The sequence below is a fragment of the Diceros bicornis genome, chromosome 27, assembly GCF_020826845.1.
Source record: "Diceros bicornis minor isolate mBicDic1 chromosome 27, mDicBic1.mat.cur, whole genome shotgun sequence".
In the NCBI taxonomy this organism is placed as follows: domain Eukaryota; kingdom Metazoa; phylum Chordata; class Mammalia; order Perissodactyla; family Rhinocerotidae; genus Diceros; species Diceros bicornis.
In genome coordinates, this window is record NC_080766.1 from 3777283 (window position 1) to 3803104 (window position 25822).

The window sequence follows — 25822 nt, forward strand, 5'->3', positions numbered from 1 at the left end:
GGGCAGGAAATGATAAGAACTGTGAAAGGGGTATAGAAATCCTCTGAAATAGAAGATGAAAGGAAGAAATGTTTTCTTTCAAAGAGTAGGCAGATTATTTCTTTCCTGCATGTCTAAATGTCAAAATCAGGATCATAGCTACTATAACTTAGTATTTAATATTAGCTGGGAATTTGAATCGAACACTCAGTTCCATGGACAGTAGTTCTTCAGAACATATTCAAGTCATCCACATGTTCTCATTTGGGAAATGCTTTTCCCTTTATTATGCACACACCTGAACTTCCATGCCATTCAGAAATGTGACTTTGGTAATTAAAGATAAAGTTAAACACTTCTGCTTAAGTAAATTTCTTTCTGATAGAAGGCAGGTTATTTTCACAGTCTGATTCTACTTACCACGCAGTGAACTGAAAGGATAAATATTAAATAATATGCCCTATTTGGTGGATGACTGCTTGCAGTATTTTGTACTTTTCTTACCTAACTTTCTTTCTTTCCTCTTTCTCTCTTTCTTCCCTCCGTTCATTTTTTCCCCCTCTTTCTTTCTTCTTTCATTCTTTCTCTCTCTCTTTCTTCTTTCCTTCCTTCCTTCTTCCGTCCCTCCCTCCTACCCTTGTCTTTCTCTCTCTCCCTCTTTCTCATCCCCTCCCTTCCTCCTTCCTTCTCCCTTCCCTTCCTGCCTTCCATCTTTTTCTTTTTTCTTAGAGGAAGTTCAACGACTCACTAGACCTACCTGTCATAAGGATGGAGCCGTTGAACTACTGATTTCGTAAACAGATACCATTAATCAAGTGAAGTTGGATTTTACCTTACAAAGTCTATTGCAAACATACACAATAAAATTTGGTGATGTGTAATTTATACTTTAAGATTCATGAATTATATTGAAACAAGTCAATATTTAATAAGAACCCTCAATTACAATGTTATGGAAAAATAATCCCTCAGAAATTCATGACTAATATCAGGCTTAAAAATACTGATTTTTAAATATTGCCATTTTTGTATATATAAATTCAGTAAGTGTATAAGAAGTGAAATAATTTTATAATGTTGAAATTTAATTAAAATAACAGAAGACATTTTAATAAGAATATATTTAAGGATAGCTTATTTCTACGATCTAAAATATTCTTTAAATATTATCTGTGGAATATTTATGACTCTACTATCTAACAACAAGAATTAGTTATAAAACTTATTTGAGACAAAAACAACCACCAACTGAATTATCTTACTTAGATGTTTGCCACTTAGCAGACACCAGAGGTTAGAATCTTTATCCTTATGTTGTTCTGACCATAAACTTTAAATGAACCCAAACATATTAACAATATTGGTATTTTTAAATGAGATGCCCCTACGAGTATTACATCCATATGGGCTGGCTGTAATTGGGAAAAATTAGATTCAATGTTTACAAGAACCCAAGGCCCAGAAACAGCTGTTCCCAAGGCCTGTGTCCTCTTTGGGCCTTTATACTCAAATGTCCCAGAGCGTCTACTCATGCTATCCATTCCAGAAAGGATGAAGTACACTTTAAACTGGCACCAATTGTAGAAAAGATCCAGATTACAAAAGTTTTATAAATAATTTCATGGATGATCAAACATGGTCTTTAATTACTCATATTATATACTAGCACATTCATAACCTCAAATGGCCCTATACATTGATAGAGCAATGTTACTGATCACGTGTTTGCACATAATTCAAATCTACAACACTCACAAGGTTCAATGTCACTGTCAGGGAACTGGATGCTGCTTCCAGTATTTCCTTTTCTAGTAGTTCTGGAATTATATGAATGGCTTATTATAGACATATTACAGCTCAGCTGGCGAAGGAATAGACTAAGAATTAGAATCCCACTTTAATGATAACCTCTAAAAAGTATTTTCCTAAACAATTGTTACTCTGCTTTTCAGTATGTTAGTACTTTGATTGAAAATATTAATTTTCAAATCGCACCTATGAAATGAAGGCATGCCTGTCTAAATTGAGTTGCAAATTAAGTAAAGAATAGCTATATACTTGTTTTTCAGTTGGAGGCTAGATAGTGAGAACTATGTTCCTGTATATGTCTCTGCTTAATTGGGAGCAGAAATTTGTCACTAGGGAAAAAAAGTGCACAAATTAACAGTGAACTACTATGGAAATTATATGCAGTTTTTTTTCTCATTCTGAATTTCCTCTACTCCGCAATGCTAGCTACACAAATTGCTTTGAAAATTCTAACCACTATCAAGAATTGTAAAGAGTCTGAGATATTCCTTTTCTTGAAAGCTACTGAGTTAGCCTCCTACAGTTTTATGACTTCTGTCAGAAAACACGAGACTCCTGAATCAGAGACAAAGGACTTATTACTCCTGGCACAGCAAGAAGTATGAGCTTCATGTGTGTATCAGTTCTTCCTGCCCTCAAGTCTCACGGTTGGGAGATGCAGAAGGGCTCAAGTGGATGCTGTGTATATAAGTAGGTTTGCATCATAGCTGAGGAGCCCCAAGCTTAGGGAACCCCAATAATTTATAACAAGCTTCAAAGCAGACCTATCCAACCTTCGCCCTGTAGGAGATATTATTTTTCTTATACTTGATGGTTTGTTTTCTCTATCTTGGAGGGAGACACACTATCTCTATCTTCCAAGGCTATTTGCCATGCAGACATCCTTGAAAAAATTTCAGAAAAAAATATAGTTAGGGGTGGTTAGTGTCCTTGCTCACAAAATGTGCAGAAATATGAAATACCCAGGAAGATTTGTCTCCAGATAATTAAATCTCTTGCTTCTATGTCATCTTTGCTATGGCAGATATTTCCAAGAGTACAACACTCCTGTTAATCTGATAGAACCTGGGACCAAATCTATTTCATTTGTCTCATACAGCATTTAATTTAAGGATATTCCCAACAAGATTTCAAGCAGAAAGATGGGGCTAACATGTACTATTTACCTCAACCATGTCATGCTTCCATGAACCATTAGGGTGTCCTTTAGAAAGCCAGATGGTTTTGCCTTAAGTTTCTGTATTGAACTTTCCACTTGGCTTGAGGAATTAAGCCAGGTGCCGAAAGATGTATTACAGATTGTCCAGCCTCCACTTTGTCCTGCAAGAAAGAAATCTAAGGCAAGTCTCTCATTCATATTAACCCTGATCAGCGAGTTCAGACTGACCTGAATGACTTCCAGGGCTGAAGAGGTATTTGCCTAAACACCGAGGGTCTCTTATGACCCCTGCTAAGGTGCAAGTCACTATGTTTTTTTTTGGGGGGGGAAAGCTATGTTAATGCCAGGCTTCCACATGAAAAATACAATCCTGAAGGTGCCTCTGGAAAGAACATGTTGCTTATAATTAATGGTTCCCCTCAAATAGAACCTACATCAGTCTGGGGTCACAGGTTGATAGTGCTTCCAATGTAGTTACCTTGCTGGATTGTTGGCTGTAGGGTTCCAAGTTCAGTTTGAATAATTGAGTCTATTCTTTGTTTTTAGAGGGACTACCAGTTTTTCCCCACTACCAGCTGGTTGGCATTCCTCTGACCAACAGAATGACTAGGAATCAAGGTGCGGAAGACATCTGGAGGTATTTTGGGAGTTAGGGTCATCCAGTGCTCTTTCAGATAGATATCCTGAGAAAGTTAAGAGAAATGGTGATCAAATCATGACCAGAGTCATCTGGAAGAGGTGGGATGGTGACCTAGGATTCAGTTGACTTTAAGGCACTGAAGTTAAGTTTTGAAGAACCACACTTGGGCATTTTATTTCATGCAGAAGGCTCTACAGGAAGTTCTGAAAGAAAATGATCATTAATATTCTTCTATTCCCCTTTCTTTCTGGTGACCGGGAAGGTCCTTGAGTTCTTCCTACTGAGCAGAGTGACCATTTCCATTTTTGTTGTGTTTTTATTGAGATATAATTGACATAGAACATTGTATTAGTTTTAGGTGTACGAGGTAATGATGTAATATGTATATATTGCCTGACATCTAAGGTGTTCATTCCTCAGGTGCCAGGGTTGTTGCTCTCCTTTCATCTCCACAAAATCAGTGTGTCCATTTCAGTAGCTGTAACCTCATCTTTTTCCAATCAGCCCTTTCATCCAAACAGATCAATTGCACGAGTGGCAAGGATATTTCTTACAGAGTTACAGGTACCTATTATGTCCTCCACTTTGGCCTGTGTAGGCTACTGTAGGAGGACTCAGTAAGCAGTGGACTCCCAAATGCTCACTATCCTTATGCCCTAAGACCATGTCAAGCGAAGAAGAGATCCAAGTGGCTGGACCTGAATTAAGTTTGAATCTCCTAGACCCCATTTTGGCTTGGCAGTCAAGAAGATATGACAACCATGCCAGGCACAGGTCACCATTAGAAGAAAAAATTAGCATCCTGCCTAGGAATGGTCAGAATAGAATCTCACATTTTCAAAATAGGTCTGTATGCCACCCGCATGCTTTGTTCATTGTCATCACTCAAGAAGTGGCTGAGAAAGGATTATTTCTTGCTGAGATGGCCACATTCACTGACTAAACTACTTTGCTAAGCTGTGGTCAAGGAGAGGGTGAGAAAACTAAAGAGAGGAAATGTTTTGAGTTGTTTTTGAGGAGGTAATTTCAAAAATAAGTAATACCAGATGCTTGGGGATGTCAGGGAGTGTGGAAGGTCCATCCACATGGACTATTGAATATCTTGGCCATCAATCAATTGTTGAATGGCTTTGCAATAAAAAGCATACCATTTTCTGAAGATGGCCTGAGAAAAGCAGTACAGCCTTTACCCATGGTCCCTGAGAGATAATCTCCAAGGCCTTAGAATATCCTGCCTGATAAAAATATCTTTGTTTACTTGCAGGCTTTGAGCCACAGTGTGATTTAGGGTGGGACTTTGGGTCATGCGGTCTCAGTCGATCTCCTGAGGGGCTGCAGACTGAGGACAGCCATGTGGATGAACAATCAGGTTTAGGTAATCAAGCTTCAGTAAAGACTCTGGACACCAAGCGTCAGGTGAGTTTTCCTGATTGATAAAACACCATATGTATTATCATAAAGCAATTCTGGGAAAGTTACACCATGATTCTTTGGGGAGAGGACGATTGGAAGCTCTACATTTTGCAACTTTCTTGGACTCTACCCTATGCACTTCTTCCCTTGGCTGATTTTAATATGTATCCTTTCCCTGTGACAAACCGTAACTGTGAGTATAACAGCTTTCAGTGAGTTCTGCAAGTCTTTCTAGTGAATTATTGAAACTAAGGCTAGTCTTGGGGGGACGCTGAACTTGCAATTGGTGTAAGAAGTAGAGTGTTCTTGTGGACCATGCTCCCTAACTTTCCAGTTGGTGAAAAAAGTGAAGGCAGTTTGTGGACTGCCCCTTAACATCACAATGACTCACATTAATTTCCAAGGCCAGAATATTGTCACCAGAGTGGACTGGAATAGCAAGTTTGTAACCTTAAAAATGTGCTAACAGTGGTGAGGCAACACTGATATCCCTGAGATGAGGTCAAGTGTAGAATGTTGTTGATCTTCCAGGAGTGGGTGGGGGCAATATCCTGTACAATATGACCTTCCTCACCATGAGACAGTCAACTTTTAGTAAGAGCCACAAATCTGGCATGCAGTGGTAGCTTTTGCATCAGAAATATACAGTCCCTTCCTTTGTATCTATCTATGATGGTGGATGTATTGTCATGTCCAGAATAATCATGGACAGGCAGAAATGGTGGCAATCTGGGTAGTGAATCTCTCTCAGCAGTCTGATTTCAGTCAGTCTTGTCAGAGAATGGGCCCTTATCATGGATATCTATTTTAATGACCCAGACAGTTTGATAAGTAGCTGTTATTTGTTTCCATTGTTCATAGAAGAGTATCTTCAATCTGACCTTCTGTAGTTTTCCAAAGGGTAAATCAAATAGTCCATGGCCAGCAGCTCAAGAGTCAGTAGAAATATAGCAAGGTTTATCAAGGGGAGTATTGGCCAGAGCTAAGAGAATGGCCTTGAGTTCTGCCTATTGAGCAGAGTGACCATTTCCATTTTTGTTTTGTTTTTATTGAGATATAATTGACAGAGAGCATTGTATTAGTTTTAGGTGTACAAGGTAATGATGTAATATGTATATATTGCAAAATGATCACCACAATAAGTTTAGGCAACATCATTCACCACATATAGTTACAATTTTTTTCTCTCGTGATGAGAACATTTAAGATCTACTCTCTTAGCAACTTTCAAATACATAATACAGTATTGGTAACTATAGTCACCGTGATGCATATTTCATCCCCAGGACTTAGTTATCTTACAACCGGAAGTCAACACCTTCATCCATTTCTCCCACCGACCTCCCTCCACCTCTGGCAACCACTCATCTGTTCTCTGTATTTATGAGTTCAGTTTTTTTAGATTCCACATGTAAGTGAGAGCATATGTTATTTTCCATTTTGGATTAGGTATATACGGTATTGAAGTTGAATAACTTTAACAGCTCAGTGGATATCATTGGATTCAGCTTGGTTGAACCAGACCCGCCAGTGAACCAAGACCAGGCTTTTATAGGAATTTCTGTGAGTGGAGGGCATACTGAGCCAGTGATTTGCTTCAGGAAGTATAGTGGGGGATAAAGTTTCTCCCAGAGAGAGAGTTGTCCCTTTTTCATGTGAAGCTAAGATGTCACTGGAGCTAGGCCTAGTGCATTTTTGAATGACATTTCCCTTGACAGGTGAGACTTGTTGGCCTCTTCCCACATTTGTAGCCATTCAGTACAAGTTAACCCACTTCAAAATGGGAATATCAGGCAGGAGAGTCATATAGCCCCTCTAGGTTTTGTGGAGGATCAGAATTGGCCAGCCCAAAATGTGTCTCTTTGCCTTGTCTTGATTATTTTTAAGAACAAAAGACTCTCAAAGAAACTTTGACCTTCCCCCAACTGCCTAAAAGAAATTAAGATAAAAGGCTTGTCCCCAGGACAGGCCATCACCGTAGATAACTCTGGGTATAGGCAGACTGTGAGGGTCCTTGCTAAGCCCCTCCTTATCAAAATTCTGTTTACCAATCATTTGCTTTTCCATTTCCATGTGAATTGCCTTCCTACTCTTAGAAGTCCTAAACCACTACCCCTAATACCCTCCTTTGTCTTTACCTGAAGATTCTATTTAGGGTGGCAGCTTCAGCCATTTTGGTGAGTTGCTCAGTTTTCCTGGGTTTCGCCCATATATACATGTTATAAAGCTTTGTTTGACTTTCTTCTGTTATTCTGTCTCATGTCAATTTAATTCATAGCACAGCCAGAAGGACCTAGAGGGTAGAGGAATTCTCTTCCGTCCATACAGTTTGGCAACTTGGACGGGATAAAACTTCACTGGCTGGATGCTGCTCGCTCCTGCACTACTGAGAGATCCTGGACCCCTGACAAGAGCCGGCAGGAGGTAAGAGTTCTTACCACGTCAGTCTCCTGGATATCTGCTTGCAGGATCCAATGGAAGTGATAGTGTTGAGTTCTTTCTCCTTTTCTAAATGTAGATTAGCAGGAGAAAATATTGGTGAAGCTAGCTTCTTGGACTCAGCAACTCTAGGAAATTTGGTTGAGTACTCATTCGTTAATAGATCCTTTTCTTCCCAGAGATAGTCATTCATTTTCCTTGTCTCTCTCTTTTTTTCTCATTTGTCATGAAAAAGAAAACCCATTGGGCAAGACAGAGACATCTATAAGCCTTTTCTCTGGGAATATGTGCGTGAGGTGAAAGCTGTTGCTAAGGACATCTTGGAACCCAAAAGAGCCACAAATTTGGTGGACATGGGTGGAGCAGTTATGAGCCATTAGGGCGTTCACCACCTCAAGAACTCTCCTGTGAAAGGATAAGTTGGGTCATGGAACAGGGTAGATGACACAGGTCCCCCACCAACTTCAAGAAAATGTCCATCAATGACGAGGTACTCTGTAAAACCACACAAATCCCCCAACACTGTAGCACCTCCCTCCTGGGTATTAATTTGGCTCCAAGAGACCCAAGGCTTAGCTAAAGCTGTTAATGTGATATTAGATGAGGTTTTTCTCTTTTGTCTTGTTCTATGTCTTGAGATCCTGGCTTTGTGACCTTTCTGGTCTCCGCCATCAGGAGGATGTACATACCGGCGTGCATCTTGGCGACCAGTCATGTAGACTGGGGTTCTGGGACACACTCTGGCTGTGTCAGCTCTCCAGAGGTGTTTGTCATAAGGGGTCCCAATTGCTTTTGTTAAGGGCCTTTGTTGTCTCAACCTTCATTGCTTGTTAGTGCACTCTGCCTATGCAATGAAGGCCTTCGCTTTCTTTGACTATTTTTGGGAGTGACTTTTCTGGATCTTGTAAGGGCTACTTCTTTGGCACTATCTTTTGGGGATGCCTCTTGCATCATGGTTAAGTTTATTGGTATGTGTCGCTATTAAGATCCTACTCATCAATGTGACCAGATGATGGATCATTTAGATTGGAAAAACTTCTAAATTGGGAAAAAAACTTGTGAGAACTCTCATCATAATTGTTTTGTTGGTACCTATGAAAAGGTCAAATTAAAAAAGGAAATAAAGAGAAGACCACAAATAGGAAAAATTATCTATTTCCATGATAAGAGGGTAATGGATACAAATGCACAAAAAAGAGGTTAGATATGATCTCAAAAACATAAAAGGAGGGAGGAGGGGAGTTAAAGAGTAGAGCTTTCAGACAGAGGTCAAACTAAAGAGACCATTAATTCTGTATAGAAGAAGAAAGAAACAGAGAAGGACTACTAAAACACTGAGGAAAAAAAAGTTAAAAAATGGCAGTAAGTACATACTTATCAATAGCTACTTTAAATGTCAATGGACTAAATGCTCCAATTAAAAGGCATAGGGTGGCTGATTGGATAAAAAAACAAGACCCATATATATGCTGCATACAAGAGACACACTTCAGATTGAAAGACACTCACAAACTGAAAGTGAAGGGATGGAAAAAGATACTCCATGCAAATGGCAATGAAAAGAAAGCTGGGGTAGCAGTACTCATAACAGACAAAATAGACTTTAAAACAAAAACTGTAAGAAGAGACAAAGAAGGACATTACATAATGATCAAAGGAACAATCCAACAAGAGGATATAACACTTGTAAATATCTACGCACCCAACGTAGGTGCACCTAAATATATAAAGCAATTATTAACAGACATAAAAACAGAAATAGACAGTAACACAATAATAGTAGGGGACTTTAACACTCCACTTACACCAACGGATAGATCATCCAAACAGAAGATCAATAAGGAAACATTGGCCTTAAATGACACACTAGAACAGATGGACCTAGTAGATATATACAGAGCATTCCATCCAAAAACTGAAGAATACATATTCTTTTCAAATGCACATGGAACATTCTCTAGGATTGATCACATATTAGGCCACAAAACAAGTCTCCATAAATTTAAGAAGATTGAAATAATACCAAGCATCTTTTCTGACACACACAATTGTATGAAACTAGAAATCAACTGTAGGAAGAAAATCAGGAAAGCCACAAATACGTGGAGATGAAACAAAATGCTACTGAACAATGACTGGGTCAACGAAGAAATCAAAGAAGAAATCAAAAAATACCTGGAGACAAATGAAAATGAAAATACAACATGCCAGAATTTAGGGGATACAGCAAAAGTGGTTCTAAGAGAGAAGTTGATAGCAATACAGGCCTATCTCAACAAACAAGAAAAATCTCAAATAAACAATCTAACAATGCACCTAAAGGAACTGGAAAAAGAAGAACAAACAAAGCCCCAAATCAGCAGAAGAAGGGAAATAATAAAAATCAGAGCAGAAATAAATGAAATAGAGACCAAAAAAACAATAGAAAAAATTAATAAAACCAAGAACTGGTTCTTTGAAAAGATCAACAAAATTGACAAACCTTTAGCTAGACTCACCAAGAAAAAAAGAGAGAAGGCACAAATAAGTAAAATCAGAAATGAAAGAGGAGAAATTACAACAGACACCTCAGAAATACAAAAGATTATAACAGAATGCTATGAAAAGCTATATGCCAACCAATTTGACAATCTGGAAGAAATGGATAAATTCTTAGAATCACACAACCTTCCAAAACTGGATCAAGAAGAAGTAGAGAATTTGAATAGACCAATCACCAGTAAGGAGATTGAAACAGTAATCAAAAACCTCCCCAAAAATGAAAGTCCAGGACCAGATGGCTTCCCTGGTGAATTCTACCAAACATTCAAAGAAGACGTAATACCTATCCTTCTCAAACTCTTCCAAAAAATTGAGGAGGGGGGAAGCTCCCTAACTCATTCTATGAAGCCAACATTACCCTGATACCAAAACCAGACAAAGACAACACAAAAAAAGAAAACTACAGGCCAATATCACTGATGAACATTGATGCAAAAATTCTCAACAAAATACTAGCAAATCACATACAACAGTACGTTAAAAAGATTATACACCATGATCAAGTGGGATTTATTCCAGGTATGCAGGGATGGTTTAACATTCGCAAATCAATCAACATGATACACCACATTAATAAAATGAAGAATAAAAATCACATGATCATCTCAATAGATGCAGAGAAAGCATTTGACAAGATACAGCATCCATTTATGATAAAAACTCTGAATAAAATGGGTATAGAAAGAAAGTACCTCAACATAATAAAGACCATATATGACAAACCCACAGCTAATATCATCCTCAATGGTGAAAAACTGAAAGCTATCCCTTTAAGAACAGGAACCAGACAAGGATGCCCACTCTCACCACTCCTATTTAACATAGTACTGGAAGTCCTAGCCAGAGCAATCAGGCAAGAGAAAGAAATAAAAGAGATCCAAATTGGAAAGGAAGAAGTGAAATTGTCACTATTTGCAGATGACATGATTTTATATATAGAAAACCCTAAAGAATCCACCAGAAAACTTTTATAAGTAATAAACAAATATGGTAAAGTTGCAGGATACAAAATCAACCATACAAAAATCAGTTGCATTTCTATACACTAACAACGAAGTAGCAGAAAGAGAAATTAAGAATACCATCCCATTTACAATTGCAACAAAAAGAATAAAATACCTAGGAATAAACTTAACCAAAGAGGTGAAAGAGCTGTACATGGAAAACTATAAAACATTGCTGAAAGAAATTGAAGAAGACACAAAGAAATGGAAAGATATTCCATGCTCTTGGATTGGAAGAATTAACATAGTTAAGATGTCCATACTTCCTAAAGCCATCTATAGATTCAATGCAATCCCTATCAAAGTTCCAACAACACTTTTCACATAAATAGAACAAAGAATCCTAAAATTTATATGGAACAACAAAAGACCCCGAATAGGTAAAAGAATCCTGAGAAAAAAGAACAAAGCTGGAGGTATCACACTCCCTGATTTCAAAATATACTACAAAGCTATAGTAACCAAAACAGCATGGTACTGGCACAAAAACAGACACACAGATCAATGGAATAGAATCAAAAGCCCAGAAATAAACCCACACATCTATGGACAGCTAATCTTCGACAAAGGAGCCAGGAACATACAATGGAGAAAAGATAGTCTCTTCAACAAATGGTGTTGGGAAAACTGGATAGCCATATGCAAAAAAATGAAAGTAGATCCTTACCTTACACCATACACAAAAATTAACTCCAAATGGATTAAAGACTTGAATGTAAGAACTGAAACTATGAAACTTCTAGAAGAAAACATAGGCAGTACGCTCTTCGACATTGGTCTTAGCAACATATTTTTAAGCACCATGTCTGACTGGGCAAGAGAAACAATAGAAAAAATAAACAAATGGGACTACATCAAACTAAAAAGCTTCTGCACAGCAAAGGAAACCATCAACAAAACGAAAAGACAACCTAACAATTGGGAGAAGATATTTGCAAACCATACATCTGATAAGGGCTTAACCTCCAAAATATATAAAGAACTCATGCATCTCAACAACAAAAAAACTACCAACCCAATTAAAAAATGGGCAAAAGACCTGAACAGACATTTCTCCAAAGAAGATATACAGATAGCCAACAGACACATGAAAAGATGTTCAAAATCATTAACTAGCAGGGAAATGCAAATCAAAACTACAATGAGATATCATCTCACGCCCGTCAGAATGGCTATAATTAACAAGACAGGAAACAACATGTGTTGGAGAGGATGTGGAGAGAAGGGAACTCTCATACACTGCTGGTGGGAGTGCAAACTGGTGCAGCCACTATGGAAAACAGTATGGAGATTCCTCAAAAAATCAAGGATAGGACTACCATATGGTCCAGCTATTCCACTGCTGGGTATTTATCCAAAGAACTTGAAAACATCACTGCATAAAGATACATGCACCTCTGTGTTCATTGCAGCATTATTCGCAATAGCCAAGACTTGGCAGCAACCTAAGTGCCCATCAAGGGACGAATGGATAAAGAAGATGTGGTATATATACACAATGGAATACTACTCAGCCATAAGAAATGATGGCATCCAGTCATTTGTGACAACATGGATGGACATTGAGGGTATTATGCAAAGTGAAATACGTCAGAGGGAGAAGGTCAAATACCGTATGATTTCCTTCATTAAGTAGTAGATAATAACAACAACAAAGAAACACATAGAGACAGAGATTGGATTGGTGGTTACCAGAGGGGAAGGGGGGAGGGAAGAGGGCGAAAGGGATAATTCGGCACATGTGTGTGGTGATGGGTTGTAATTAGTATTTGGGTGGTGAACATGATGTAAGCTATGCAGAAATAGAAGTAAAATGATGTACACTTGAAATTTATACAATGTTATAAACCAATGTTACTGCAATAAACAAACAAACAAAAAGAAATAAAAAAATTATGACTAGCCTTAAGACTCTGACTCGAACTACAATTAAATTGAGACAATGTAAAAGTGTAAGTGTTGATAAGATTATCAAGGTTGGAATGTTTGAGCTAATTTTATATAAAGAGGTTATATCAACTTTTCCTGAGTATGTTTTAAAATGTCTGACTAGGCATGCTTCCCCTATCCAAAATTATAAGACCAAAACATATTGATAAAGTCCTAATGAAAGTTATGATCAGAGATATAAGTTGATAGAATTCAGATGAAATTCTGTAGAAAAATTGATATATTTACAAGCTTTATGTGAAGTGATTATATCTCTTTTTGCCTAATCGTATTATAGATTGCATTGTAGGGATAGACATCGTGTCTCACTGGGGAACGTTTCCCCTGCCTGATTGTAAGACAGCGTACAAACCGGCCCTTCAGACAATGTTAACTAAACTTACAAAAGAGAAATCAATGGGGTTGCCTGAGCCCACACACTATGAGATAAAACTAGAGGCTAATATTGAGTGCTAATAAAAGGATAATAAAAGCCTCCCCTCTTCCTTAAAATGCTCCTAGATATTAATTGAGACAAAAGATTGAGACATTGGAAACTGATGAGGCAAATATGCCCCAGAAACTCCATCTTAAAGAAAACTTGACTACTTTCTCTATGCCTTTATGATGTAGATTATCTTCTCCCATCTTCTCTAGGACCTAAGAGCCATTTTTTGAGACGCAAATGTTTCTCATAAACTAGTGAGTTTTGTATTACACCAGATTCATAAAAATTTAATGGAAGCTATAAGGTCTTTCTCTGTGTCAACCTGTGTGTTCATGTGTGTCTATATGTATTTTATATATGTGTGATATGGCCAAAATTAAGAGCTCTGTTTAATTAGCTTAAAGTAAGCGCTTACCTAAATTATTTCTAAATGTGAAAGAAAATAACCCAAATGTCTTTCAAGTTAATGTGATATGAAATTATCTTTGGTAAATGAAAGCTTATTTAAGTTTGTTGGTTTAATTAAAACAAGCATGTCCTCAGAATTATCAGCATTTGATATGATACAGACTTGCAGTCTGGGTTTACTAGTCAAATAAGCTCATGTTATCCCTGTTACAAATTTGTCAGCATAATAACTTAAAATGATAGCTAATTTTTTCTAATATCTCATGAAGTTTTCATGGGTAATCTGAACATAATTCTTGGAAAGAAATGATTCAGACATAAGTGAGATAAGAGTTTATAGATAAACTTTTAACAATGATTTAGTTTATAACATATGTATTTAAAATAGTTTCCAAAATCTCCTTGGTAACTTAAAACTTTGACGTTTTGCTCGGTTAATTTAAATGATAAAAATGCATTCAGTATTTAGATCATTTCCAAATAAGATAAAATATTAGACACTAATTAGTTTTAATATCAAAAGTAAACTGATGCGAAATCAGAATTTGGTTTCTTCCCTCTCTCCTATGGGGTTAATAACTCTAATGATCCCGTTGAGCCACGAATCTCTGTGAACTGATGATTTTGTGTATTAGAGACAGTGGCAAAGGAAAGCAGCCTCCACCAAGATGATCTCTTTGTGATTCTGGACTTGTTGCCTCCTTGATACAGCAACTCGGTATACTCCTTTAGAAAGCATCTATCAACTTGCCACTGAGCTCTTGCCAAAAATGAGGGCCTTATGAATGAATATTGTAGGGGAGGAAGAGAATTCTTCTATCCTCTAGGTCCTTCCAGCTGGGCTAGGAATTGAATTGGCATGAGACAGAATAACAGGAGGAAATCAAACAAAGCTTTATAACACGTATACATGGGAGAAACCCAGGAAAACTGAGCAACTCACCAAAATGGCTGAAGCTGCCACCTTAAATAGAATCTTCAGCTAAAGACAAAGGTGTTGGAGGTAGTGGTTGGAGACTTCAAAGGGGAGGAAGGCAATTCACACAGAGATGGAAAAGTCAATGTTTGGTAAACAAAACTTTGATAAGAATGGGCTTAGCAAAGACCCTCACAGTCTACCTATACCCAGAGTTATCTATGGTGATGGGCTGTTCTGGGGACAGGCCTTTTATCTTAATTTCTTTTAGGCAGTTAGGTGGAAGGTCAAAGCAAAGGTCGAGAGTGTTCCATAGCTTGCTGGACAGGTTCCAGAGCAAACTATTGGTTTGAGATCTACTCAAAAGATGCTGACAGGATCAAAAGATGCTGACTTGCGGATTAGTTGATATAAAGAATCAGGTAGAACATCCAAGTGAGACCAGACTGTCTCTAATGCTTAAAGTGTCATTAACATGTTGGGCCTCCCTTTTGGTCATGGCGGATCCAAAGAGAGAGTAGTTTTTCTTTGATTTTTGGAGGTACTGAATAATATGAGTCCACCTAAATGCTCCCAAGAAACTACTTGATATGATAAATCTCAGGATTTATCAGCCACTCCTGTTGAAGAAGTGTGATAATACTACATTAAAGGTAATTGAGACTGAGGCTTCTGGCTCACCAACCAATAGGACATCATCTATATAGTGAAAGCTTTGGACATCAGAGAGTAGAAGCATGCATGCTAATTCCTGACGTGCCCACTGGTAGGAAGTTATAGGGGAGTTTGTCCTACTAACATTTCTCTACATGTGGTTCTTTCCTGATTGAGAGAAGCCCATATGGCACTTATAGGATGGTGAAGTACAAGCATATCACATCAATCCTACTGTATATTCAGATGTAGAAGAATCAACAGTGCATGGAATTGGCCCCAAAGGATCCACCTACAAAGTCCCCATTAGATTTCCTCCCTCACTGTGGATCCTGTCCAAAGAGAAACAGTTGGATTTGTCCATCTCCTTGCCCCACACCACTGGGTGGGATGGTGATTTGGGTGCCTATATCCAATAAAACCATAAAAGTTTGAGTCCCTCCTGTCTCTGGAGTTTCCTAGTATACATGTACAGGTGCATATGGTTTTCAGTACCTCATGAGGACAGGGAAACTTCAACCCACTCTTAATTTTGTTTTTCCATAAAGCAACTGAGCTTAGGGTAGAGGGAGGAGAGAGGGATGGAGTGCCTGGAGGGAGAGGATGACTCCACACCAGTCAGCGTGGCACATTTACTGTTGGTTTCAAGTGGTCCTGGAACTGCACGTGACTCAACTGAATAATCCTTTAGTGTTTTTGACCTACCCAATGTCTATATCAGGTGGCAAGTTCATCGTTATTTGACACCATCCGTTTCAGCTCGAGGGACTCCTTGACTCATAGCTATAGCCACATTGCTTTTCAGTGAAAGTTGTGATGCTTGCCGCCCCATTGTCATAATATCCTTACTTCCTCCTGCCTGAAGCACATCACTATTGAGACAGCTTGAATCAATCCTATCTTTCATCAGCTATTCAGCCTCTAAACATTCATTAATAGGTAGGGCTCTAGGGGACACTCACCTCCTCTCTGACACGGCCCCTACACACACACACCTTGAGGAAGAGCATTTCTTCCCAAATCCCGTGGAGTCTTTTCATATCCTTAACACAGACCCATGAGGCCCTTATTCCTCCTTTTCCAGAAAGCCACAGCTCTGTCAGCATATCATCCTTATTCATGAAAAGTACTCACAAACTGGTGAGATTGGCAACATTTTAATGGAAACTGGAGATAGACATGAGACTCCAAGTCAGAAAATAAGGACTTGATCACTCCCAGCACAGCAGGAAACCTGAGCCTCCTGTTTGCAATGGTGTACCTTGTCCCCCACCCCAACAAGTCCCACAGGGGTGATCTATGTCGCAGCTGAGGAACTCTGAGCTTAGGGAACCTGAATTTTTTATAACGGCTGCAAGCAAATCTGATGAACCTTTGCCCTGGAGGAAGGCATTATCATTTTTACACTGGACAGTTAACAAACCTGCATTCTTCTTTGAAGGAAGACACTCTCTTCCAAGGCTGTTTACTATGCAAACATATTTGAAAAGGTAGTTTGGAACAAAAGGCCATAAGTGCCTTTGTTTGCAAGATGTGCAGAAATGCTAAAGGTTCATGGAAATTTGTTTTTTAACGACGACTTCTTAAACATAATGACCTTTTCTTTTTATATTCTTATGAAAATATTACTCTATTTGCTTTCATTCAAAAAAGATATTGGTTAGAATTGAGTCTGTCTTGGGGAGAAGAATGGGAAAACAGTGAGCCCGGAGGCGGGCGTGTGAGGACAAAAGTGGAGCGTCACTGGTAACCCAGCTTGCAAGTGCTTGGGGCATGCTGATCTACTAATAAGGCAGAATTTGTTAATTAATGCAGCATATATTTATGGAGCACCTACATTGTGCTAAACACTGTTTTTGGTTTGGGGCACACAAAAGCTAGCGAGAAGGCATGCGAAGTAACCATAATGCAATTATATTTAAGAACACAGATATGGTGGTTCTTCAGATAAGGGACTGAGTCTGTGCAGAATTTAGGAATCAGGTCAAGAACACATATCTTTACTTGGGTCTTGAATGCACAGTGCGAGTTTTCTGAGGGAAATGCAGTTGGGAGGGGGAAAGGAATTCTACGAGGAAAGAAGTGTGAGCCCTGGCAAGCATCTACAGAGAACTTCAGGAAACATTCGGTAGCTTGACTGAACGGAAGCACAGGTGAGAGAATGGCACAGGAGATACAAAGGGATAAGTAAGTGGGGCCAGCTCATGGTGAGCCATGACTGCTATACCAGGGTATTTGGGCTTTAACTCTAGGGTAAAGAGAAAACCTTGAAGATTTATAGATAATACTATGGCACGATCAATATACAGATGCTAAGAACCTCTTGACTGTCATAAATAAATATAAGAAAGGGTTGGAGTTAGAGAGATGGTTAAAAGGCAAATGTGATCATACTTGGGAAATGTACGAGGGGCATGAACAGGGTTGTAGAGAGGCATAGACGATGTCTGAGACTCGGAATACAGTCTTTTGAAACTGGGTAGGAAGGTGTATGTGTAAGAAGGGCAGAAAAAAATGACACCCTGTTTTAAAACTTGTTCATTGGAAAAGTGGCCAACCAATGTCATTTTGATGATGATGTCATTTTCATAATGGTAGAGGGTTATTCATAAAGCTTCTACAGATAAACATGTTAAATATTGCAGCATAAAGAGTGTGCATGAATTGATGTTGTGACTCTCCATTCCATTTATTCTTGTAAAGTGGCATCGATTGCACATAACTTTCCTCATTGCCTATGTTACACATGTTTGAAATAGTCTCCTGCAAAAAGGGAAACAATTTTTTCCCTTGCCTTTAACTATTGTGACTTTAACTTTTTTATTTGAATCAATTGAAAGTAGAATAAAACTATTTACTATAAAATCTAAGATGTAAAAAATATAGACCAAATACTCAAAGAACCACCAAAAGCTATAGCTTTATCAAACAAATTTGAAATCAAATATCTATTCTATCAAATAATCACAAAAATGATAGCTTTGTTAGATAGTTTTGAAATCAAATCCATTTCCTTACTCAGAGACTATTAATATTGCTGTTATAGTCTCAATGCAGTAGATAACAGGAAAGGAAAACTTTTTATGTCCGGTAATCATTGGTTTCATGTAGAGATAAAAATACAAAGAATGCTTGCAAATAATTAAACATCCTAATTGTGGATCGTCTTTGATTAGTGCATTGGAAGGCAAAGCCCCTCCAGAGTCTTGGAATGTGGCACTGTGAGAATACTGCAGCTGATCTTCCCCGGTTCCAGCTGACGATTACTTATCTCCCTTCCTCCTACAATATCCGTTCAGTGCCTTATAAATTGGATCCAGCTATTAGCACTATTCATTTATTTCCTGTGAAGATGGTTGAAGCTTTATCTATTTGAGTGTTAGATTTAGTATCACTTTTCATTTCCTCCTTGACTAAATACATGTTCTTCAAAATAGCTTTATTCTAATGTCCTTCCCTCACTTCTCACGCCCCCAACTGCAGAGACACAAACACAACGCACACGCTCAGGCTCTCATACAAAAGACCTTTTTCTCCTTTTCTTGGTTACTTTGTAATAAATGTATTGTATTGTCAAGGTTGAAAAAAGTATCACAAAATGAAGGACAGATTTGTCGTGACTTTTAGTGACCCTGTGCCTCTGGACTGTGAACTTCACAAGTGTTTCTCCATTTTTTCTCTCCCCTTAGGTGGGATGGGAGGGCTGGAGTTGGGCATATTCCTTACCACAGGTCAGTTAGGCTCTGCTAAAACTCCAGCAGGTTAGGCTCTGGTGAACTAGTTTCCCCTGAGAGCAGGCCATGTTAAGAAAAACATAGTGCTTCAGTGTATTTCAAATGGTTCCTTTTCCCCCTTCCCCTGCCAGAAGCATGGGGAGATTTTTCTCTGTTATTTACTGTGAGAACTGGGTTGAGCTTCTGGAGGTAAAAATCACAAAAGCATGGGGGCCCCTATGACTGGGTCCCCCTGGAGTTTTTAACTCAGACCTGTCTGCACTGAGCCTCCAACAATTTGTCAATTACAGTGCAAGTTTCCCTGCTCCAGAACTGGTTCCCAAGGTGCTTTCTCCATGGCTCCAGTAAGCCTTGACTCCCTGTATATAACTGTCTGTCTCTGCAATCTTGGGGGCAGCGGTTTTCTCTGTGTTCTCATCTCTCTACAGATCCAAGAAGAGTTGTTGATTTTTAGTCTGTTCAGGTCAGAGTTACAACTTCCAACCTCCTTACATGTGGAATTGGAAATCCTATCATGGCTTATAATTTGTGGTAGCTCATGTGATTTCTCAGGAACACATGCTGAAAAGGAGAGAAAAATAAGCTGGGCTCCAGTAGCTGCCCATCTTCCAAATTTTGGCAGGTATAGGGCATCTAGTAAGGCTAAGTATAGTGTTTTATAGAGTGCAATTTTCTGGTCCCATTTCTATGTTGAGAAGTCATGGAATTAGGCTGATATCACCGGACAATAGGCATTCTAGTCAGTCAAGTGACTCTTGTATTTCTAAGACATCTTACCTAATTGATGTGCACTCCAGAAAGACACTGGGAATGTAGAGGTGGGTTACAGCTCTTAACCTGGCAAGAAAGAGCCAAGGTTCCAGGCCCTTGGCCAATAGTTGCAGTAATCTTCAGGATAATTCTAGATGCAGACGAGTCACCCAAAGAACGGATAGGGAAAGTGATCAGAACAAAGGAAGATGTTGAATTATTTGGTAACATCATTTATGGCGTTGATTAAAATGAATATTCTTTGCAAGGTGGAGATGTTTTCTGAGCTTAAAATATAATAGGAGAAAACGTAATATAAAAGATCACAAAAGAAAAAAATGGAATTGACTATAAAAAGTTAAAATCTGTTTTAGGCTTCTGTTGCTACTATCCATGCTCTTTTAACTTCATTAGCTTCCTAAGACATAATGAACTGTGTTTAAGTAGGTGGGCCCAGGTGGCAGACTAAGTGGGTTTAGATATTGGTTCTAATATTACTAGCTATGTGATTTGGGTAAATCATTTAAATTCTCTGTGTCTTTATTATCTCATCTATAAAATAGTTAAGATAACATTTTATGAGGATTTACATGAACTAAAAATTGAAGTACTTAAAACAGCACCCACCTGGCCCATTGTAAACATTTAAGAAATGTTAATGATTGCTATTATCATCTAAAGTTAATAGTGATACTGTAAGATGAGATTTTATAATCATTAATTCCAAATGTAGAGCCTTAGTTTACCGTTATTGAGAGTACTATCAAGCCCAATAAAATGAAAAATACTCTATAACTTGGTGATTGTTTTTTCCTGTGTTGGAGGCCATAAAACTTCCTTTTTTTAAAAAAAAAAAAAATCAAATTAAAAAACAAGCAGAAATCCTTAAATATTTGCTCATCTCTTCATTGTTCTAAAGATCCTGAGCCCCAGGTCCTCTTCCTTACGAAAATGGTGAGCTTATTGTCCTGAAGATTATTGCTTCTCACATAGTTTGATAGTTCCTCATTGAAACAGTTTGTTGGATTGATTTTCTTTTTCTCCCTGTTTTCTTGCTGCTCATTTGTAGAGAAATACATACTTTAAAAATTATTTCCCACTCTAGTTATGGGTTTCTGTTCTCTCTTTGAGTACTTTCTCTTATTTGGCAGTAAGAAATATTGAGGTCCTACCGGGCAGGGATAGTGTCTATTTTTATAGTGTTATTCTCTTGTGATGCTGTTATTCAATTTAAAGAATAAATTGCCTTCTGTGTGAAATGCTGCAAGGCAAGGTTGACCAGATGACCCAGGTTTGTAGACTTCTATTTTTTAAAGATATACTTTTGGTTACTGCCCTTTTGGAATGGAAATATGTTGCATGTTTCTAGTCTGCAATGGGCCATCTTAGCATTTTCAGTTCCAGACCATAGAAATAGGGAGATATAGAAAACACATAGGCAGAACTTGTAATATTTTGTCATGTTGCTAAAGCTTCTTTTAAATTTTTATTATTGTATTTACTTTTCAGAATAATTTGCTCTATTAAAGGGAAAAAAGAGGAGTTTTCCTCTCTTTTTAAGAACTAAGAAGATAAATAACTTAGAAACCTAAATAATGTGAACCTAGGAGGATTTTTATATTAAATATAGATCTTTTCATTGCCAAGCCCAGGAGAAAATATAGTTGGGGGACCTTCAAACTTTCAATGTTTTAACAAAATTCTAGCATCATTATATGCATAATTCAGGCATGATTTAAAGGTGTTATAGATATTCTTCTTTCTTGAGAAGTCACTGCAATCTTCTGCAATTTTTTTGCATCTACCCTCCTCCTGGAATGTTATTGATTATCCATTGAGGCTCTTGGTGTCAAGTAGAAACTTGCCATAAGGCTGAGAATAAAATCACGTTTAGATTTTTGGTGATTTGGTGAGTCATTGCATCTGCCTTCCTTTCTATGTAATATATTATTTTTATTTATATTGTATGACATAGTTTGAATTAAAGTAGTTCCAGGAAGGTCATCAACTTAAGGAAAATCTCCCGTTAATAAATTGCTTATTAATTTCATTTTTTTTTAAATTAAACTGCTTATGTCTCCAGTTGAGAATCGTATGTTGAAGAAAAGTATTTCAGGACAGTATTTGCACTTAAATAAGGTTTGAAGCACCTAGAATGGAAGTCAGGTTTTTCAAATAAAAAATGCATAGTACTGGGAAAAAAGAAAATTGTGTTAGTTTTTAAAATTTAGAAAATAATTCTCATAAACTATTTCTTTACTTCCAAAGAGACAATTTAACATGCTCATACGATAATGGGGGTAAAGAATCCTAACATTTCAGTTAGTTAACCAAATTACATTGATTACATGAGGCAATGTTTTATTTGAAAACGAGAACAGTCTGATACCAGAGTTTGAAAGATTCTTCACGTCTTCTTACTGTAATACAACATTTCAAGCTTTAACAAATCAGTGTAATGATGTCATTAAATTTCAACGTGAGACAATTTATAGACAGTGCTGAAATTCTAATTTTATTTTGAAGAATAGACTTATCATAGTTGCTGAATATAAGAATGTTTTCTTAATTGATACAAAGAGAATTAAACCAGCTGTCTAGATTCTATATTTTTAAACTATGTAAAATTGACCTTTAAATGATTAGTTTTATGAACTTTATGTTGCCAATTTGTGTAGAAAACCTGATAACTAATTCATTACTAGTGAAGTGAGAATTAAATAAATGGACATTAGTAGCTATAAATGTGTAACATTTTCAGCGGGAAAAATTCATTCAGCCTTCATCAGAGAGAAATATATCTCAATTAGCCATTGAAGTGGGGAAAGAATCACAAGGCCAAAAAAGCAAAATGCTTGGGAAAGAAAATTATAAACTTTGCTACAAAATTCTGAACTTCCTGGTCTTCAGTTTGAGCACTGAGGGAGGATCCCACTGCTTTGTTATTGGGAGAGGCCAGGAGTAGAAAACACTGACCCAGATTCTCATTCCATACAGCTCTGGGGGAGAACCACACTCCACTGGAAAAGTTCAGTCTGCAGAAGCATAACCACAATTGTTAGATGCTTTTCTCCTAGCTAAATTAATTCCCTGGTTGTTTAAATAGGAAAAAAATGTTCTTTGAAACTATTCAATAGCAAAATAGACTAAAGAGATATTCTCTTATATAATGACAACTTCCACTTCCTTCCTGTCATTAGTTGATAAAATCTTTCCCTGTCTCAGTAGCTGTTTTTTCTATGCTCACTTCAGTTCTGAAAATGAAATTCCCGGGGCCTGGCAGAGGGCAATAACGTAGCTCAATAAGCTTGTGAGTTTAGCTTCAGGAAGGCATCACTATACTCTGCTGCCATTCCACATCCAGAGAAGCTGAAACACAGCCCTCTACGCTCTTTTTGAGAAACTAATATACCAGATTATTGCATTTCAGTTTGGTGAAATTAGAAACTGCAAGCTTAATTTTTAAAGACCTACATTTTTAAATGCTCAATAACATTGAAAATTTCTTCTTTCACACTTTTATTTTGATTGTTATAAATTCTGTTTGAGCAATGATTTTGTCGATTTGAGAAAGAAAGAATATGGTGTTGGTAATTAGAAGATTTGGTTCTAATCCTACTTTTGTCACTAGCTGACTTTTCAATATTCTTCAATACATTTAACTTCCTTGGGCTTAATTGTCTCCATTAGTAAAATATGAAGATTGGATAAAATCATCTTTTTTGGCTTCCACTCCCTGGGCTTGCATGTGCTGTGATCTGCTCCAGTACCCAGGCTACTTGTTTTGAGAGATTTTGAAATTTCTGAATAGAACTCATATTTATTATAGGGTCTTCTGTATTTAGTTCTTGATTGCTGTGAACTTTGTGATGTACACAAAGTTCATATTTCTTATATTTAAATTACAGAAGCAGAAATCTGATGATGTAATTCATTTAACTAGTATGTATTGATCCCTTCTATGCTCCAGACATTCTTTTAATGGCTAGGATACATTATTAAACAAAATAGGCAAAGATCATCCCTTATATTTTACTGAAGAGAGAGATAGACAAGAAACAAGATGTAATATATAAGAAAAAAATAATACATGCATAACATTATGTTAGAAATTCATACTTATAGAAAAAAGAAAAACAGAACAGTAGGGGGATTGTGGTGGACTGCCTTATTAAATAGGGTGGGCAGAAAGGGCTCATCAAGGAGAGGTTAGAACAAAATCTTGAAAAAAGTGAGGGAGTTAGCCAGTCCAATATCTGGTGAGGAGCATTTCTGGCAGAAAGAACAGCTAAGCTAAGATCTAACGCAGGATGGGTCTGTTGTGTTCACAGAACAGTCAGGAAGTCAGGATGGTCGGGGCTGTGTGAGCAAAGGCAGAGCAGCAGGGCGGGTAAGAAGTGTGAGTGATGGGCTTCCCCAGTGGCCCAGCACTTCGTGGCTTCCCGTCTCCATGCCCCGCGGCAGTGCTCCTCACTACTGACTCTGCGCTGGGCCGTGTGATTTGGTTTGGGGGGGCAGCAAACTTGATTCAAGGGAGATAGTAAAAGCCTCTTTCCTTTCTCTTGGAACCCTGCCACTGCCATGGAAGAAGCCCAGGCCAGCCTGCGGGAGGATGAAAGACCACATGGAGAGGAGCTGAGGCATCTCTCTGAGGCCACCCTAGACCAGACAGACAGCCCTGGGGAGCTTACTAGCTGACAACGGACACTGCACGGCTGACCGCTAGGTTCCTGAGAACTAATCAAGTGTTGTTGAAAGACAGTTCTGAGGTGGTTTGTTTTGTGGCAGTAACTAACTGATCTAAGAAGTAATGTCAGTGCCATGATGGAGGCTGGGGGTAAATCTCGTGGGACCCCGTTAGGATTGTAAAAATTTTTGCTTTTACTCTGAGTAAAATGAGAAATCATCACAAAGTTTTGAGCAGCCATACAACATGATCTGTTATTTTAAAATGCTCACTCTAGCTGCTGTGTGTCTTACTTCCTCATTAGAATTCCTGATTCCCTGGCCCATCCTGGTTCACAACTCCAGGGTGCAGAAGAGGGATTACTGCCACCATTGGAACATTTGCTCAATTTACAAAGAGAAATGTTATTGTTAATTTGACTTGGATTTAGTATGACTTCTTGCGGATGCTAAAGTTTGTTCTGGCTTTTCATTTTTCTTGCAGGGAATTATTTCTATTTCCTTTTGCTCAAAGATGACTTCTGCACGGGAAGTATGACCTTTTAATCTAATTTTCATTTTTAAAGAGCTCGTGGCTTTACATGGGAGTTACAGCCTCATGCATATTATGAGAAAAGAGCCAGGGGAGGCAGAACCCATGACATCCTTCTAATACTGTGGAATCTCGGATCCCTGGGAATGAAGTGACTAGAGGAAATCACTTCTAATTATTCTAGCATTAATATTCTAAGAATCAACCTTTCATGACATTTAGTTTACTACGTCACACAAAGTGATATTTCTCAGACACCCGTGGCAACAAATACCACCCAGAGCATTTGTTCTAGCTCTAGACCTGGACTCCAAGTTATAAGAGACAGATTGTTTCTGCTAAAACAAAAACCAAAAAACCCTTATGGTTACAAAGATTATTTTGCTTCTTGGTTTGAAAAGAGTTATTTAAGGAAACTTTTTAGCTTAGGAAATGGCGTCTTTTCTATCTCTGAGATTAAATAAAATTTTGTTTGTGCAAATTCTATACTAATAATTTCTTCAGTCTCTCTGTCTCTCTCTCTGTTTATCTCTCTGTCCTGCTCTCTTGTTCTTGTGATAAAGCTATCTCATTATCATCTACCTAAGAAACACAAGATCCTGAAGAACTGTATTTTTTTTGTGTGTGTGTGAGGAGGACTAGCTCTGAGTTAACATCTGATGTCAATCCTCCCCTTTTTTCTTGAGGAAGATTGGCCCTGAGCTAACATCTGTGCCCATCTTCCTCTACTTTATATGGGATGCCGCCACAGCATGGCTTGACAAGTGGTGTGTCGGTGTGG

The 25822-nt window shown here is 38.0% G+C and overlaps 1 long non-coding RNA gene across 1 annotated transcript; it reads left to right on the forward strand.

Moving 5' to 3' along the window:
- Nucleotides 1–3514: 3514 nt before the first annotated feature.
- LOC131392990 (uncharacterized) lies at nucleotides 3515–25395 on the forward strand. Its single transcript, XR_009215817.1, has 4 exons — nucleotides 3515–3565; nucleotides 4852–5003; nucleotides 7279–7424; nucleotides 24412–25395. It is a non-coding gene; the product is annotated as an uncharacterized LOC131392990 (long non-coding RNA).
- The last annotated feature ends 427 nt before the right edge of the window (nucleotides 25396–25822 follow it).